Here is a 6,042-nt window from a genome sequence, read left to right on the forward strand (position 1 = left end):
AAAGGAACAACGGGATCTAACCCTGTCACTTTGGAAGCATCAACTAAAGAACCTATTTGAAACTGTCACACCGAGATGTGTATTGTGAAATAAGCCCTGATTTGAAGAAGGCAGTGTAAAGCCGAAACACGTGTCATCCCCCAAGGGCATCTATGATTAAATATATTTTAAACACTTATTTGGTGCAGCCTATTATCTGAGTATTCTTCAATTACGCTAACAACATTGATTGGTAAACTACAAGCACTACTTTGAAACAAACACAATATCAGCATAGATAATTTTGGCCACATCTGTGCAGGTGAGTGGAGTAACACCGCCAACACAGAGCCATACTTCAATGAAGAATCATACAAACAAGAGCAAACAAACCAAATTGTCTTACACAATACCATAATGGAAGAAGGTCGAAGAAGAAACACTGCTTTCAGAAATATCCCCATCAAACTTAGATGTCACTCTCCATTCCACCAAACCAACACGCCTCACCTACAAATGTCCTTGTGTCACTATGTGAGAGGCAACGAGAAAAGAAAAATGAAAATGCTAAAAACCATGGACTCCGCTCCAGTGCATAACTACACAGGAATATGAGGACATTCCTTTGCTTGTATTTCTGGACCTGCTTGCAAAAGCACCTTCCACCGTATCAAAATGTTAGCAACCCACCATTCAACTGTCAGAAATCTAGTGTGCAAACTGTACTATGCAAAAAGTTCAGCTTTAGCACTGCAACATTTAAATGATAGTCTCCTACACGGTACAGCCAAACAAGTGCTCGAAGAAATAGAGCACATCCAAATGAAATATTGTGGAACTGAAGAGCACATACAATCTCCAGCATTTTCAGACAATAGTACTGACAAAATTGCAGATGGCAACTTTTTATGTCACACATACAAAAATGAAATACAAAAGTTCCAAAGCACATTTTCTGAAGTGCCAAACCAAGTATGTGTTTGTTGTCGTAGAACTTTCTATAGAAATAGCACCAAAACTATAGATATAATGCAGAAAATAGAAGACAATGAAGAATCCCAATGGTTTCAATTAGCTCTGTACCTTATACCTGAAAACAAATACGAAAAATTACTAACACCTCCATACTGTGCACATACTCCACTGCAAAACTGGACAATAACTAAATGCTTTCACGGGCGATCAGTAATAATTTGGAAGTATTTCCACTGCCAAACGCACTGCAGCAGTTTAATTTGTAAGAGAGTATTATAATCCAAACAGTGCATCCATTTCAAGCAATAATACGATTTCAACCGAAAACTGCAAAATGACCTCCCACCTAATTACTGAGAGGCATTCGTGGGAAAGTGGTTCATTTACCATTAGATCTGAAAGAAAATGTAGACTCTCTACAAGTGCGAAGGCCAATACAAGAATCTTTATCCTAGTAAATGGCGTACCTAAAAAAGACAACAAAAATTGGGCAGGAACTGGAGGACTTAAACAAAGTAAGGGAAGCCTTGCAATACCTTAAGAAAAACTATGAATACTACAAGGAAATAAAAGTTGAAGAAAACCTGAAAGAAACCACCTAAAAAATTCAGGACTCCTCAAAAACTGGCCAATTTCAATGTCTAGATCCTACTGCAGCCTCCAATATTTTAGATCACTTTACAATTCATCCACTGCACTCCAAAGACACCATAGACGATGCACTAGAAACATATCAAATGCGGCAAGTCAAAGGAGCGCCAATCAGTGTAAGGGAAAAACTGTAGAAACACAAGCCTTTCCTCTACTCTTCCTGAGTGGAAAAGGTGGAATATATGATGAAAGATGCACACAAATAACAGAATAACGCTGTTTACGAATATATCCTGAGGACCGTAGATTTAGGCAGAATGTGGAGTACATATTCCACCTCCTCTTTGAAAGTGAACTGGCAACACTATGTTATGGAGTTGCACACACATTGAAAACATGTTCCCATTTTCAAAACATGTCTGCTACACAGCTACTTCAAAAGGTACAAGACAAGGATGAAGTTTTACAGTCAAGCATTACAAATCTTTTGGCAAACATGAGTGGTACGAAAGAGTACTGGTTCCGATGGCATGCAGTTGTATGGTGTATGCAACGCAACCTTGGCCCACCCACATGCTTTGTCACTTTAAGTTGTGCAGAGTATGCATGAGAAGACTTGCACACTTTCCTACGCATAGCAAACAAACACAAAACAGGTGTAGACATGAAAACACCAGGAGAACTTTCCTCTCTTGATCCCGTAAATGTTTCACAGTACTTTCATCATCGCTTCCTTGCCATGCTGCACTTCATTTGCAATAAAGCACTTCCTCCCCTCAGAGAAGTTGATCACTTCTTTTGGAGAAAAGAATATCAAGCCAGAGAAGCATCACACATCCACATGCATTTGTGGATTAGAAATGCTCCTAAATTTGGTGAGGAGAGTGATGAAAGTGTTTTGCAGTTCATTTACAAATTGTCATGAACCATCGGATGCATCCTTTCTGGACTTCCTGGTCCCTGACCCATAGGGGCTTGCACTCAGCAGTACTCCAAACATGGCCGCCGAACGCTGAATACTGTTTACCAGTTTCTGCGCCATACGCATCATGTTCTATAAAGCGGACAAGCCCCCGCGGCCCTGCGCATCTCAACGCTACTGCTTGCCATGGCTAGACGTGTGCTGCCGTAGTTCGCTTGTGTTTTTCCTTTGATTCTTGGTTCCCGGTACCCCTAAATTCCTCCTCCTTCATTCCCCCTCCTTTTTGTCCTCCTTGCATCCCGGATCTCGTCTTCCGTGTGCACTCTTTGCTGTTTCCTGGATTTCCTCGGACTTCCCGGACATCTGAACATCTGAACGTTCCCGGACATCTGAACGTTCCCAGGACTCAGAACGCTGAACGCACGCTGGAACCCGAGGACCTGCAAGTTGGGTTATACAAGACCCGAACTCTACAAAAGAAGACTCCATCGAAGAACTCCAACAAACAACAAAGACAGGTGAGAAGGGGGGAAACCTGTGACAGACTGAGACGCCAACAAACTGATACAGATAAGGACATGGAGGCTGCAGTTCAAGACCTCATGCGCGGCATGCAAGAGCTAACCACAGAAGTTCAGAATCTGAAAGCTGAGAATGCCGCATTAAAACAACTAGTCCTATCATGTGATTCCGCCACCAAGGAAAGTGTATTGCTGGGCGGAGTAGTGGATAAATATGATGGCTCCTCAAAGAACCTTTGTGGCTTCCTTGATTCATGTTTAGTGCACTTTACCTTTAAGCCCTACTACTTTTCTACCCCCAGGGCAAAGGTGGGCTTTATGATTTCACATCTCTCCGGGAATGCGTTAACCTGGGCTATGCCGTTAGTTAATTCTGGAGATGCCCTCCTGGATGATTATGATGGGTTTGTATGGGCTCTAAAGACCATGTTTGACTGCCAAGAAAAGGTTTACAGTGCCCAAGAACGTCTATGGGATTTCCAACAAGGGTCCATGGACATGCTTACCTATGTAACACGCTTTAAGCAACTGGCCAAGGAAGCAGATTGGTCCCCGGAGGCCTGTTTTACTCCATTCCGAAGAGGACTAAATGAAGAAATAAAAGACAAGCTAGCCAGGGTAGCTCGCCTAGGTTCCTTCCATGCCCTTATGGACCTCTCTTTACAAATAGACTTTCAAATCCAAGAAAGGAAGGCAGAAAAGAAGAAAACAAAGATGCCTTACCAAAAGACCTCTATAGAATCTCCCTCTAAACCCAAGCCCACTCCTGCCCCGACCACAGGCCCTGAACCCATGCAACTGGGGGCCTTCCGCGGACCCATATCCCCGCAAGAAAGATTGCTACGGATCCACACAGGGCTATGTATGTACTGTGCCTCAGATAAACATCTTGTGAGAGAATGTCCTTTGGCACCTCCACGGTGTTCGGGAAATGCCAGCTCCCGATCCTAGATGGAGCACAGCTTCGGGAGAGAGATGTTTGCTCCACATATTCCATCCTTGAACTCTCCTGGACAAAACAACCGTGTGATCTTGCAGGCCTTTCTATCGCCGTCCAAGAAAGAAACTCACCCCGTTCTGGCATTAGTGGATTGTAGAGCCATGGGGATTTTCATAGATCAGGATTGGGTCATTACCCATCACATTCCATATGAAACTCGAGACATCATGCAACCTGTAGAGGCCATCGATGGACGACTTCTCTCTTCAGGACCAATCACCCTGCAAACCAAAGAGATCCAGCTCTCTATAAACCATCATCAAGAGATGATCAAGTTTGACATCATAAAGTCTGCCCATTATCCAATGGTACTGGGTATGCCCTGGTTACAGAAGCATAACCCATACATCAACTGGGCAGCAGGATCCTTGTTTCGTGGCTCCGAACATTGCATGTCTCACTGCCTATCCCTGGATTCCTCGTCAAGATCCTCTGAAGGTACGCTGACAGACCTGCAAGGCCCACTCACGGTCTCAAATATTATCCAGGTCCCCAGAGCCTATCATGACTACACCGATGTGTTTTCAACTGCCATAGTTCAAGCCCTACCCCCTCCCAGACCTGAAGACTGCGCTATCGATACTGAATCCTCGGCAGTGATTCCCTTTGGAAGGATGTTTACCCTATCAGGACCAGAGAAAAGGGCCCTCCGAGAATACTTGGATACCAACCTAGAAAATGGCACCATACGACCATCCAAATCCCCAGCGGGAGCTTCGTTGTTTTTCGTTCCCAAGAAAGATACTAAGGGGTTTAGGCCTTGTCTTGATTATCGTGGTCTTAATCAATGTACCCTCAACGACCGCTACCCATTGCCCTTAATTTCGGATATCCTGGAAGCGGTGAGAGGACCGTAATCTTCACGAAATTGGATCTCAGAGGTGCCTACCATCTGATCTGTATAAAGGAAGGTAACCAATGGAAAACGGCCTTTAGAACACCCTTTGGTCACTTTGAATACCTGGTCATGCCCTTCGGACTCACCAATGCCCCAGCGGTCTTCCAACGTTTTATGGACCGGGTGTTTTCTAATATGATGTTCCTCTTCGTCATAGTTTACCTGGATGACATACTGATATACTCCAAGGACCATGTTAAGCATGAAGAACATGTCAAGGCAGTCTTACAACGGCTACGTGAACATAAACTCCTGGCTAAACCCGAGAAATGCCTTTTTCATGTCTCTACTGTTCACTATAATAATCTCGGATTTGTCCTTAGTCCAGAAGGAAATGGAATGGACCACTCAAAAGTAAATTCCATACTATCCTGCCCTGTTCCAACTACTGTGAAACAGATTCAAACCTTCCTGGGGCTTGCCAACTTCTACCGGAAATTCATACTTTCCTTTTCAGAGATAGTTCAACCAATCATTACATTGTTGAAGAAGGATACTCCCTTCCTCTGGATCGCAGCCCAAGATGAAGCGTTCCAACGTTTGAAAGTCGGAGTTTACACAAGCCCCCATCTTGGCTCAACCTGACATTGATCGACCTTTCCTAGTGGAGACTGATGCCTCTAACTACGCCATCTGAGCAGTCTTAAAGCAGGAATTCGAGGACAAGTTAGAACACCCCATCGCTCATCTCTCGCAAACCCTAACTCCTAGCGAGACCCATTATTCTGTTCTGGAAAAGGAACTTTTGGCCATCCATCAAGCCTTCACATAGTGGCGTCACCTGCTCCTGGGAGCTAAACATCCTGTTCATGTCCGTACGGATCATCGGAATCTCCAAGTCCTACAATCCATGGAATGTAGGAATAGTCGTCACGCCCGTTGGGGCTTCTTCTTTGCCCAGTACCAGTTTCAAATCCATCATGTACCTGAAACACACAACATAATTGCTGATGCCTTATCCCGACGTCCCGACTACAAAACTCTTGAAGATCGATCCTTCCCAAAGATGTTTCCCCATACAATTTTCGTAGCTCAAGCAATCACTCTCCTGGAAGACATTCAGATTCAACACAGTCCTCTGAGATCTGGAAGGAATTTAATGGGAAGAATCGATGGAATCTTAAAACCAAGGATGGGTATTTGTTCAAGGACAATG

The sequence above is a fragment of the Ambystoma mexicanum genome, chromosome 6q (genome assembly GCF_040938575.1).
Source record: "Ambystoma mexicanum isolate Mex_15411 chromosome 6q, UKY_AmexF1_1, whole genome shotgun sequence".
Lineage (NCBI taxonomy): Eukaryota > Metazoa > Chordata > Amphibia > Caudata > Ambystomatidae > Ambystoma > Ambystoma mexicanum.